Raw genomic sequence first — 14,133 nt, forward strand, 5'->3', positions numbered from 1 at the left:
GCCGGGATTCTGTTTGTAAGGTCCTCAAGTTGGGTAGGGTCCCACCCAAGATTGAGAAGCATTTAACTAAATGGGGTTCTGTCCAATTTTGAGAAGCATCTAGCCAGATGATTTGAACAATCTTATCTAACAACAATGTCCTTTAGAGACTGACTGAATAACCTACAGGGCTGATTTCTGAATGAGGAAATAGGAAAGCAAAACCTTAATCCTGATTCAATACTTGGTTAGTAATATGAAGAGAAATAACCATTTCTCTCATGTGCAAAGCACTAGGAATAAAAATACAAAGACAAGAGGATCTTTGATCTTAAGAAACCTGTATTCTTATAGGAGATAACACTTATTACAGAATGATAGCCAGAGACGATGTTGAAAAGTTACAGAGATAATGAGTGGAGTCATCCTTTCCAGGAGTCATGAAAGAGTTGATTGACTGATGGATCCAGGAAGAGAAAGAGGAAATGTGGGTATGGGGTGAAGGAGAGATGTTAAGAGAGGATACATGCACATTATCAAAGAAGATGGTGAGATAGTTCTGGTGGGAAGTGATTGGAAGTGAGCCTCGATATACTAAGCAAGACAATCACTACTTATAACAATAAGGTCCCAGGTAGGAAGGTTGGAGTGAGAAGTTGTCATTCAGGGAATGGTATCTGGTCCAGGTGTTAGGGTTAGTGAGAAGGTAACCAAGTGAAACAGAACTGGAGCTGGAGAGATGAGAAAGGGAGGAGGGGAAGATAAACATTTACTATATTAACTGGAAGTTTTAATTAAGTTTTAATGTCTTTTAAAAGACATGTATAGCTGGCAATTGACCTACAGCATCTAACTGATTGACCTCTAGTTCATAGCAAATGTCTCCAATTTCAGGTGACATTTCCTTCAATATAAAAGCATTTACTGTCTATTGAGTGCTAGATGCTGAGACTACAAAGAAAAAATAAATCAACCCCACCCCCTGCCCCAGTTCTTGACCTTAAGGATCTTATATTATCCTGAGGGATACACTTACATGACAGCTAGTGCAATGAATAGAGCCTGGCATGGAGTTGGTAGACCAGAGTTCAGATTCAACCTCAGAAACTTGTTAGATATGTGACCCTGGGCAAGTTACTTAATCCTGCTTGCCTCAGTTTCCTCATCTATAAAATGAATTGGAGAAAGAAATGGGAAATCACTCCAGTATCTCTGCCAAAAAAGCCCCAAACAGGGTCATAAAGTGTTGGACACAACTGAACAACACCCACTAAAAATAGTATACAGATAAGTAAACACAAGCCATAGTTCCTCCTGTCCTGAAATGTAGGTTGTTTCTGGCACTACCCTAAACCTCATCATGTTGGAAAAAATAGCCCCTTTATGAGCTGGGGCTTCTTAGGAGAATGGAAAAATAAGGTCAATCATAGTCTTTTCTTTTAGGGAAGCCTAAAATCTGTACAGTAAAGTTTGAAAGAGATGGAGAAAAAGCTTAATCACAATCTTTATTCTTTAGTATGCCTTTTTCCCCTTATGGCTTGACTATTTACTGTAATTTCTATATAAATAGCACTTTAAATTTGAAAAAATGTTATATATACTCTGATTTAAGTCTCAAAACTTCTCTGAGAAAGGTATTATAGATATTATTCTGGTTTTGCAAATGGGTAAATTGAGGCTTTATTTTTCCCTGATCAATCATGTAGCTGAAGTCAGAAGTTCAATTTGAACCTGTTCTGATTGATTAAAGTGTAACACTCAAACTTTGATATATTTCCTGCTTATATTTCTGTAGGAAGAAAAAAAAATCTCACTTGTTTGGAATTAGCACTAACTGAATTTGGTTTATACATTTAAGAAAAACATACAAATCTGATAGCTTTATTTAAAATTGTCTTCTGATTTTATGATATTTTATTTATGTTACTTCTTTTTCTGCTTGAACTAAGTACAAAAAGCAATGAACTCTTAGCAGTCTGACTTTCAACCTCATAATTCCATTGAAACTTTTCTGACAAGCTCTTGTCAGACTTGATGTTCTTTTCTCAGTTCTCATTCTTCTTGACTTACTGACTACCCTCCCCGCTTTGGATAGTCTCTCCTGAGTTGTTCTTGCTAATAATAATAATATTAAAATAATATTTATTATGTATCAAGTACTCTGCTAAGCACTTTACAAATATATCATTTGACTTTCTCAACAACTCTGGGAGATAGAAATAGTTTGTTCCCAGACCTTTGAACCAATCTGGCAGAACCTCAGATCCTCTAATGAAACTGAATAATAATCATACATCTAGGAGAATCTACACTAAGGAAAAAAACACTTTAAAATCAAGTGACCTATTCTGATTAGTCTCCAGTGTCTGTTCTGACTGAATAGTTATTCCCATTTTAGAGATAAAAACTGACTCCTGGTTTGCTCCTACCTGACTACTTCTCTGGCTTCTTTGTTGGCCTATCATCCATCTTATACCCATATCATGAGTATTCCCCAAGTTTCTGTCCTGGTTCCTCTTCTCCCTTTCTATATATTCTCTTTTTGGATAATTCACCAGCTTCCATGGGTTGGATGCTCCTCAGATCAAAGAACCAGAGAAGCAGACTGTATACTACTGGGGGACAGTTTCCCTCCTTTTGCTCCCTAAGGTAACTGACCAAATACCACTATCTTCTGATCCATACATGCACAGTATGTTCAACTTGCCATATAAAGAGATAAAGGAGGTTCCCTTTGGTTGAACCTGCTAGAATATGGGAAGGATCAGTGGGGACCCTAGAGACCCATATCATCACACCTCTCCCCTCCCCTGCCCATATTTCTATGTATTTGTGTAGATATTTCCCCATATACCTAGAGTGGACTGTTTCTGTGGTAGCAAATATTGGGAAGCCTTTTCTTACTTCAAGGACTATTTCAGATGCTTCCTTCAAGAAACCTTTCCTGACTCACTACCTAAACGATGTAGTGCTACAAGATTTAGGTAGAAAATAGACTGATGAAATGCATTAATTTTAAAAATAAAGTAACTTTAAAAAATGTCTTCTACCACAGAATGATCATTATTGTGAGTATAGGGGTTGGGGTGGTTCTCCCCCTTCTGGGTTCATTTCTGAAAAAACTTGGCAGTAGGGCATTAAACTTTCTTACCCCCATGTTGCTTGTCTGGGCAGCTATTCCTTCTCAGTAAAAACATCCACCAGAGTCAGAGACTTCCAGATCTTTTGAAGTTTGCAAGGTTGCCTGTACATTTCTATCTCAGGACAATTTTTCTCCCAAGTTCAGGAAAGAACAAACACAGAGACAAAGGCAACCAAGAGTTCCTTACTCAAATTTGCCTAATTAAGTCATTTATATTAGTTGCCACATGGGTGAGATTTCCATTATACTAGAAAAGAAGACCACTTTTCCTTTCTTACTCCTCACTAGTGTCACTCATGGTGTTTCTTCTTTTAAAAATGTCCCCAGCATCATCGACTTTTCCAGCCCAGCAGTCATAGAACTCCTTGTCATCACACAATACAATCTCTTCAAATGGGCTGGAAGAAACACTTTGTCAACCTGCCCAAGCTTCCATATGGCAGACTGGAACAAGACAGAGAATATTCACTGTAACTCATAAAGGACACATCCAAGCATGCTTCATGACCCTATTACATATAAATAAGCAATTAAAGTTGGCAATTCCGATAATGTTAACTATTTGTAACTTAGTGATGTCTTAGTTGAAAAAAATTTGCTCCCTTAGCTGTGTGGTTTCCAGATGAAATACATGCTGTGATTCCATATTCAAATATGAAAAGTGTTTCCCCCACAGAAATTCATTAAATGCCAGTTTGGCATCACAATTACTTGAATTAACTTTGTAAAATGCTATTTGTCACTTGGACTGCATCTCATTCTTCATTCGCACCCCCAAATGCCTAGTAAACTCGGGAGAGAATAGGCTGATAAAAATGCATATGATGAACTATTAAAGTATGGCATATAGAGATGGCCATGAGGAGTCCTGAGAATCAGATGGAGTTCCACTATTCCTGTCAACCCTCATGGCTTGGGCTCAAGGAATATTTCATTTCAAAAAAATGATTTCTATCAGACTTAAGAAAGATTTCATTTTTAAGCAAAGCTTGATTATCTTTTGTTTTCATGGTAGTCATTTCTTCTTAATATCCTTTGCTTTTCCCTCATCCCCAACATTATTGAACCATCTTTTTTTTTACAGATTTCATTTCATCATAAACTACTTTAAATCTTTATATGAAGAATTGTTCAGTTCAAGTTATTCAGACAAACTCTAATTTGATAGTACCAGTTTGAGATTTCCTATTTTGCATACTGAATGACTTACCTCCCCAGTGTACTCTTGAATTCTTGCTTTTTCTTAGAGGGTATCACTACTTGTCACTGAGAAAGCCCATCCTGGCCCTTAATTTCATGTTACATTTTCAACTGAAATGAAGAGAAGCTGGTATGGCTTCCTCCCCTCCCCAGTAATGCTGAAAGTTCTTTTTTTTGTTAAATATTTTATTTATTTTGAGTTTTACAATTTTCCCCTAATCTTACTTCCCTCCCCCACCCCCCACAGAAGGCAATTTGCCAGTCTTTACATTGTTTCCATGTTGTATATTGATCCAAATTGAGTGTAATGAGAGAGAAATCATATCTTCAAGGAAGAAACATGAAATATAAGAGATAACAAGATCAAACAATAAGATATCAGTATTTTTTCTAAATTAAAGTCCTTGGACTTTGTTCAAACTCCATGGTTTTTTTTATCTGGATACAGATGGTATTCTCCATTGCAGCCAGCCCCAAATTGCCCCTGATTGTTGCACTGATGGAATGAGTGACATTGCTCCCATGTTGCTGTTAGGATGTACAGTGTTTTACTGGTTCTGCTCATCTCACTCAGCATCAGTTCATGCAAATCCCTCCAAGCTTTCCTGAATTCCCATCCCTCCTGGTTTCCAATAGAACAATAGTGTTCCATGACATACATATACCACAGTTTGCTAAGCCATTCCCCAATTGAAGGACATTTACTTGATTTCCAATTCTTTGACACTATAAACAGGGCTCCTATGAATATTTTTGTACAAGTGACGTTTTTATGCTTTTTCATCATCTCTTCAAGGTATAGACCCAGTAGTGGTATTGCTGGGTCAAAGGGTATGCACATTTTTGGTGCCCTTTGGTGTAGTTCCAAATTTCTCTCCAGAAAGGTTGGATGAGTTCAGAGCTCCACCAACAATGTAATAGTGTCCCAGATTTCCCACAACCCTTTCAACAATGATCATTATCCTTTCTGGTCCTATTGGCCAGTCTGAGAGGTGTGAGGTGGTACCACAGAGAAGCTTTAATTTGCATTTCTCTAATATGTAATGATTTAGAGCAATTTTTCATATGACTATGTATTAATGCTGAAAGTTCTAAAGAATTATTAATACCCCACAGGAGAAAGTGTCCAATCCAGTAGTGATGTTTAAAAGGTAGCCCTCTTTCCTTGCACACTTCTGCTCCTTCCAATTTTATCTTTTAATGAATTTTTGACAGGTGATAATCTTCTCACTAGAGAATGTGAAGGAAGTAGGAAACAGCTTTCTTCTGTGTATTTTGAAATACTTCACTGAAATTCATTTTTTTGGAATCATTAATATGACCTATCATCACTTTTAAATCATTTTCCAGTAGTAACTACCCTCCCCTCTACAAAAAAGCAAAAAGTCAGTAAATAGATGTATAGTCTAGTAAAATATGAATTCAAATCTAACCTTAGAGACTTCCTAGCTATGTGACTAGGCTAAGTGATTTTACCTCTCAGTGTGTTTCCTTATCTGTAAAATGGAAATAATAATGGCATCTACCTGTTAGGATTATATATATATATATATATATATATATATATATAATATATATATATATATATATACACATACACACATACACATATATATCCATATATATGGATACACACACATATATGTAAATTGTGAGGATATTTATATATACATAGTGAGGATAAAATGAGATATTTATAAAGCATTTTGCATAATTTCAAGACTATATAAATGCTAATTTGATACATGCATATCAATTATTTATATATACATCAATATTTTGCTTAAATCTGAATGATCTCACTGAATTATTCACTGAATCTGTGTAATATCTGCATCCTGCTCCTTGGTAAGGACTAGGGTAATGGTGGTGATGGGTTCCAACATACAATCCCAACATGTGAGATCACAAAACACTAGATGGTTAACTATCTTTTCATAAATGTGAAAAGGTCACATTTCAAATTCTATCTCCTAATCATCAAGAGAAAGGCAGTACAGATAATGTTTGAGGCCATATATATCTGACTAATTATAGCTAGGTCAGCTATGATGGGTAAATGGAAAGCAGCAATTACTGTATTCTTTGTCCTGAAAACTGTAACAATCATATATTAAATTTGAAACTCTCACCAGTGATATAGCACAGTTGCATTTAGACTACGAGGATGGTTCAATTAGCATTTCTTTTTTTTTAGGTTTTTTCCAGGGCAAATGGGGTTAAGTGGCTTGCCCAAGGCCACACAGCTAGTTAATTATTAAGTGTCTGAGACAGAATTTGAACCCAGTGCTTTATCCACTATGCCACCTAGCTGCCCCTCAATTAGAATTTCTAAGAAAAACAAAACTACTTGTGAAGTTTCATGACATTGCAGCAATTTTCTTATTTTATGGAATTCTACATGCTAGTATCATTATTTAGAGCAAGTTGCTACCTCTCAGTATAAGCAGAAGCTTAATCACGAAGACTACAAAAATGGCTTGGACGACAGTGACAAGAAATGAAAGAATTAAGTAGTTGGGGAAGAAGTATGTAGGTATGTATATGTCTGTCTCTTGTCTTTGTCTCTCTCTGTTTCAATTTCTCTTTCCTCTATCTATAAAGAAAAGAATGGAGGGTTGGAGTCAGGAAGAACTAACTTTGAAGGCAGCCTCAGACACTTCATAGAAATATGACCCTGGAAAAGTCACTTAACTTCTATCTACAGATGAGTTTCTCATCTGTAAAATGGGGATAATGAAATTATCTACTTCCCACAGTTGTCAAGCTAAAATGGGATAATAGTTCAAGGTTTTGAAAGTCTTAAATGACTAAATGCTACTGCTCTGTCTCTGTCCATGTGTGTTTCTGTCTTCATTTCACTATTTGTCTGCCTATAATATTTATTGAGGTAGTTGTAGCAGAAGAGAGATTTGGACTAGGAGTCAGGAAGACTTGGTTAAAGTTCCACTTATGATATAACAACTATATGACCCTGGGTACCTCTTAATACTTTAGTCAGAGAAAGTTCTGGCCTGAGTGACAGAAGGAATTTCTCCACCTGGGAGTTTGCTAAATCAGTGAAATTGAAGGTCTTATTACCAATTTTTGGTATATATATATGTAAATATTGTCTTTACCCAGTTAGATGGTAAATTCATTGATGGATGTCATGGTATTCCAAGGGTCTGGAGGATATCTATATCTATAAAGTTATATACATTCATTGTATACGTATGTATGTATTCTCATACATGCATATACATATTTATGTATATATATATATATATAAAATTCACTCACCATTTCTGTGACTCAGTTTCCTCATCTGTCTGTGAGTGGGATCTAAACAACCCTTACTCATTTTAATCTTACTATCTTAACCAAATGAGAATATATCTCAATAAATTACTCATAGATCTTAGACTAAATGCCAAAGAATTATGTTAGGGTTGGCTGTATAGATTGTTGTAGTCAATATGTAAATTAGGTAGGAAGTTATAGAGCCAGAAATAACACCCAAGTCTCTGGACGCCTAGTCTGCTGCTATTGCTATTATATATCATTGCCTCTGAAAAAACCCTAAAGAGTCAATGTTCTGGCTGTAGAGGAAGAACATATGAATTTATGTAACAAGGGTGATGGGGCTGACTGAACATACCATGAGGTCATATACTCCAGTGACATGCACTCTAATCCCTTACTAAAGGGCAGACACAACCAGAGACTTCTTGTTGGTCCTTTAGTCCCTCTGATGAGGGGGTGGGGTAGATATTTTGGCAAAGAGTACAGGTGACTAATCTAAGAATAGTTGCCCACTCAGTAGGGCTTAAAACAGAGACGAAGTTTCTGTCTCTTACTTTTTTCAGATGATTAGTTTTGAACTTACTTCTCTCGGGGGGGGGGGTGTCTCTGTGAGTGAAGCAATTGGGCGTTCTTCCCCCCCCCCCCCTCCTCTTCCTCCCCGGCCAGTTATGGAGTTTACATGCTCAAGGCAATGAGTCCGTAAGCTAGTCTTGAGTTTGATTACTGTCGTCTGAAAAATGATTCTAAGAAGCAGTTTCTAGCCTTGGTGGGTGGCTCTGTTATTAGCTTGAGAGTTTTAGAATTCTCGAGTCACAGAGCGGATTGGAAGTGGGAAGTGTTTCCTGCAATTGTGATGCTCCTTGAAGAAGATGATAATCACTGACAGGATTTTTCTGCAACCTAAAAGTCCTAGGAAACCTGGCTCTCCGCTTGCTACTCAGATAGTGGGCAGATGAGGTGAAAGTTTAATTCCTCCATTCGACCAGGAGTCTGTGTGTTTGTGTGTCTTTGTGTGTGTGTGTGTGTGTGTGTGTGTGTGTGTGTGTGTGTGCCCACGAGAAGCATTTGTCAATGTGAGTTTATGAATCTTTGGGTTCTAAGTATTTATTTTGTAATGAAGTAAATAGTATCTTTTGAGTTTGAAGAATTTTTTTGTCTAATTGACAATTCATGAATTAGACAAATTTCAGGAAGAAATCTTTAATCACCTTTTAGGGAGACTCTGATATGAGCAAACATAAGTTTTATTTAAGACATTCCCCTGGAAATCCAGAGTTGGGCAGAAAAATCAGAGGATGTGAGAAAAAGTTGAATACTTTGGGGGTTAGTCTCCCTTGACAGAACCTAGCCCATGGAAATCCAAATTGAGAACCCCTTGGCTTTGCGAGTAGCACAAAAGTGGTTCTGTGTGTGTGTGGATGGAATCCAACTACAGAAAACTAGTTTAAGACAGAAAAAAAATCAAGAATTGGAGGATCTTTAGAAGGGATCATGAAAGCTTCTATTATTCTCATCTTTAGGTGGGGCTATAATCTTCTCAGTTCTTTTTAAAAGGAAGACTAGACTATAGATTTAGAGTTGCAAGAGATTTTAACAACCATCAATTTATTTTACAGATGGGAAAATGAGACTCAAAGTATGATTTAATTAAGGTTAAAAAAAATCCAACTCACACACTTTCTACTACTGTTAGAAAAGATCATTCTCCAATGACTTAGTGTCACGTTTTGGCTTTATTTACCATGAGGGATTCATTCCTAGTGAATATAAAACTGCTATGCTCCATTTGAGGCCACTTTTCCCTCTTTCCTCAGTGGGAGATCCACCACAGCTGTTCCACATTGCACCTGTGTCAGACAGGCCCTTGTGAAATCTGGCCAGGGAGGATAAAGTCCCTGTGTTTGCTCATGGACCGTGAGAGAGAAACCTCCTCACAGAATGTGTATGTTATGATTCATAGCGTAGGAGTGGGAGAGCACAGCTGGTTATGTAATCTCATCTGTAATAAGATAGGCCAAGGGAAACTGCCTGGTTTCTATTTTCCTGGGCTTGGGAGAGGGAACCATTTTCATTTTGGATGTTTGTTTTATGGCTGGCTCTGTTTCCTCTTGGGTGTGTAGGCAGCCTCTCCTTCAATTTGCTCTTGTCCTGGTCATTATTCTAGTTTGGGGGATGAGGGTAGGAATGTGCTAACTTGGAGTTTTTCCCCTTTTGGGTTACTGAAACTGTCTTTGTCCCCTCTGGTGAAAGAATTGTTAAACTGAAGCTTGCCCATAAGTACCCAGCTCTGGGAAAAAGTCCTTGGCCAAATTTTTGAAAATCAAGCTTCAGAAAGGCTAAGGAAGTCAAGTCTTGGGAACTTTTTGATTTGTTGAAGGGCTCCTCCTGGTGGCTATTGGGAATAACATGTCCCAAGGGATGGAAGACATTGAGTTGGTGATACCTTGACTTGAAGCTGCCCACTTTGGGAAAGCTGTCTGGCTTACTTTATGGTTGTTTCCACCCAGGAGTTTCAATCCTTGGCTCATTAGGCATTGTTTGGGGAGAAGGGGGAAAAAGAAGCAGAGTGTCTTAACTTCATGATTGACATGTAGTTATTTCCACTCCTACTCTTCCTTTGCCTGACAAAGTGCAAAATGAGTGGGTTATTCTACAGATGTCTAATTTCCCCTCATAGGAATCCAATCACGGCCTCAAACTAGTGATATGACTATATTTAGCATAGCCCCCAATAAGCAACTTTGTGTAATAGAAAGAATGGGGTGTTGAAGGTCTTGAGTTTAGATTTTGGATCTGACTGCCTGTGAAATGTGGGTTTTCTGGGCTTTAAATTTACTCCTCTCTTTTTTTTTTTTTTTTTTTGCAAGGCAAATGGAGTTAAGTGTCTTGTCCAAGGCCACACAACTAGGTAATTATTAAGTGTCTGAGATCAGATTTGAACTCAGGTACTCCTGACTCCAGGGCCAGTGCTTTATCCACTGTGCCACCTAGTTGCCCCAATTTACTCCTCTTTAGAATGATAGTAGTAACTTGATGACCTCTAGCTTTAAGTCAATGATGGTGATGAGTCTTGGAAAGTTGTTTTTTTTAGGTTTTTGCAAGGCAAATGGGGTAAAGTGGCTTGCCCAAGGCCACACAGCTAAGCAATTATTAAGTGTCTGAGACCGGATTTGAACCCAGGTACTCCTGACTCCAAGGCTGGTGCTTTATCCACTGCGCCACCTAGCCACCCCCATTTTTTTTTTTTTGACCTAAATCCTTTTAGGCAGCCAAAATAATCTTTAGATGGACTGCAAAGTTAAGATCAAAGTTAAGAAATAATGTGTCTATTTCAGGGAACCAAGCAAGACCTAGAATCATTCTAATTTAGATTAGGACCTGGGAATAAATAAATAAGGGCTAGTCTAGGCTGGTCTGAGTAAGATCTTTTTACACCATACATAAGGACATAAGGATGTACTTAAATTAGTCTGATTTCTGAGAGTGGAAAGAAAGAATAGGGCATCCAAAATTTGTTAATGGTGTCCTTTTAAATCCTTTTGTATATAATGCATATACCCTCCCATATTTATTGTTTGCACTGAGGTCTGATCAACTTCACCTAGAAGAACCTCTGTGGAGAGTTAGGGGCCCTTTAAATGGTCTTTCATCTTAATGGAGAGATCTGAGTTCTAATCCAATCTGTTCTATAGTCTACTGTATCTTTGATGCCTGTTCATTTTTATGAAGAGTACCCTAACATGAAATTCAAATTTAAATGGATTTCTTATTCCTGTCTTAAACAAATGAACAAATAAAACACTATAAAATCTATACATCTTTTGTATAAAAATATTTTAATGATATATTCAATTCTTTTCAATGAAAGTTGGATCATTCAGTAATTATTCTATGTCTGCAGTCTCTTTTCCTGTCAATCTTACACTACCTAATGGACTTTTCTATATGGATCTTGTAGTAGGACCTCAAATTCGACCTCTCCAGAAGCAAATATAAATGTCCTCCTAAACTTCATCCTCTTCCAACCTCTTGAACTCTATCAATAGTATCTCTACTCTACAGTTCATCTGTGCTAAACTAGAAATATGAATCACTGCCTCTCCAAAGAGTTAGCTAGACTGAGTGATGCTTCACATTCAATTCTGTCCATTTTTTTTTTTTCATCTTTCCAGATTGCTGCTGTTCTATCTTCACCATTGGGCCTTGACTACTTCTGCCTTGTCCAATACATATATTTCCTTCTTCTCTTCTTCCTTTCTCTCCTGTGACATTCTAGGTTGTTTTTTTTTTTTGCAAGGCAAATAGGGTTAAGTGGCTTGCCCAAGGCCACACAGCTAGGTAATTATTAAGTGTCTGAGACCGGATTTGAACCCAGGTACTCCTGACTCCAAGGCTGGTGCTTTATCCACTACGCCACCTAGCCGCTCTCCTGTGACATTCTAGCTCTGGAACTATAATCAAATCATCTCCATTCTCAGGGAATCCCTGCATGACCTCAACTTTGCAGTGAATCTTTTCCTCAGCTGTGGTGAATAACTTTAGTGAGCATACATAGTATTGTGAAACTTTTTTACTTACTCCCAAACTTCCTATGAAAGCAAAGACCCATCTTTTTACTGGTGATATTTTATGTCATTGAGATATGGAACACCTTTGTTATCTAAGAAATAAAGATGGGTGTGACCCAGAATCCAAGGGAAATTCACATGGTAGATGTGAACTAGCTGCATTATATAGCCAATGAGGAACTCTGAAAGAAAACAAGCATAAAGGACATCAGTAAGAAATTGTAGGATTAAAAAAAGAAGATGGGTGAGGTTCATGTCAAGATCAGTGGATGGCAGGTGGAGAATCAGGGTGCCTCAAGGCACCCTCATGATGTTGGGAGAAACTGATTAAGGCCTCTAGAATGGGTAGATCCTTCATGATGAAATTTTGGTAGAACATGAAAAAGAGTCATGTAGAAAGAGTAAATATCCACAGATCTGATTTACATTATTGGAGTTATAAAAACATATTAAAAACACTTTAAGCAGGGGTGGCTAGGTGGTGCACTGGGGCAACTAGGTGGTGCACTGGGGTGACTAGGTGGCACAGTGGATAGAGCACCGGCCCTGGAGTCAGGAGGACCTGGGTTCAAATTTGGCCTCAGACACTTAATAATTACCTAGCTGTATGGTCTTAGGCAAGTCACTTAACCCCATTTACCTTTCAAAATCCTAAAAAAAGCAAAAAAAACCCCAAACACTTTAATTTTTCTGGAAATATTAATCTGATTTCCCAATCTAAAAATCTTTTCTTGAATTTTTCCCTTGGTAAAACTGGGAAGAACAAAGGCTAAGACCATCCTTTGAAATAGAGGGGGAAAAAGATGACAAACTTAGCTCTTTTCTAGATAGGATGATTATTTTCCTGCCCACCTGTAATAATTGGTGCCATGACTCACCTGATGCCAGTGTCTTCTCTTTTGAAATTCAAGGTTAAGATATTGATCACAGGAAGAAACTCTTAAGGGAAGTGTTCAGGAAAGAAAAGTGGTGACTATTCTGGTATGTTAACCCCAAACTATGTTTTAATATATTATAATTGTTTCCTTGTTCAAGGAATATATCTGTATAAACACATACATACATATAAACGCATACCCTCAAACATCCTTAGAAAGAGTTCCCCAAAATAAAAACTTCAAGGACTATTATGGTCAAATTTCAGAACTTTTAACTAAAAGATGAAAATATTACAAGCTGCCAAAAATAAGCAATTTAAATACCAGGGAATCACAGTCAGGATCATATAGAACTTATTGGCTTCAACATTAGAAGGTTGGAAGGCCTGAAATATAATATTCCAGAGGGCATGGGTTATAACCAAGCTTGAGTTATAACCAAGAATGAACTACCTTGCAAAATTTAGCATATTCTTCAAGGGGAAAATATGGGTTTTCAATGAAATAGAGGAATTTCAAATTTACCTGATAAAAAAGACCAGAAATGAACAGAAAATTTGGTCTTCAAATGCAAGACTGAAGAGATGTGTAAAAATGTAAACAGAAAGAAAAAAAGTTAATAAAACTGAACTGTCTACATATCTATACTGAAAAACAATACTTGTAATGCTTGAGAATATATTTCTTTTAGGACAGTTAGAGCATATTTATACAGAAAGGGTGGCTATAAATTGATTGTAATACACTTTAGCTCATGAGGGTTGTGTTTCTATAGGGACAATTGGAGGAATTGTACTTGAACAGGGTCTGGGTATAAATTGATTATGATGTGATGATACTTATAACTCAGTCAATTAATAAAGAAGAAAACCAAATTACCAGTATCAAAAATGAAAAGGCAAACTCACCAGAAATGAGGAAGAAATTAAAATAATTCAGAGCTATATTGCCCTAATGTATGTCAATAAATCTGACACTTATAGTGAAGTGAAATAGATCAATATATTCAAAAATATAAGCTGTCCAGTTTAGCAGAAGAGGAAATTGAACAAACTATCAACAAGTTCCCTAAGAAAAAAAA

The sequence above is a fragment of the Macrotis lagotis genome, chromosome 6 (assembly GCF_037893015.1).
Source record: "Macrotis lagotis isolate mMagLag1 chromosome 6, bilby.v1.9.chrom.fasta, whole genome shotgun sequence".
Classification (NCBI taxonomy): domain Eukaryota; kingdom Metazoa; phylum Chordata; class Mammalia; order Peramelemorphia; family Peramelidae; genus Macrotis; species Macrotis lagotis.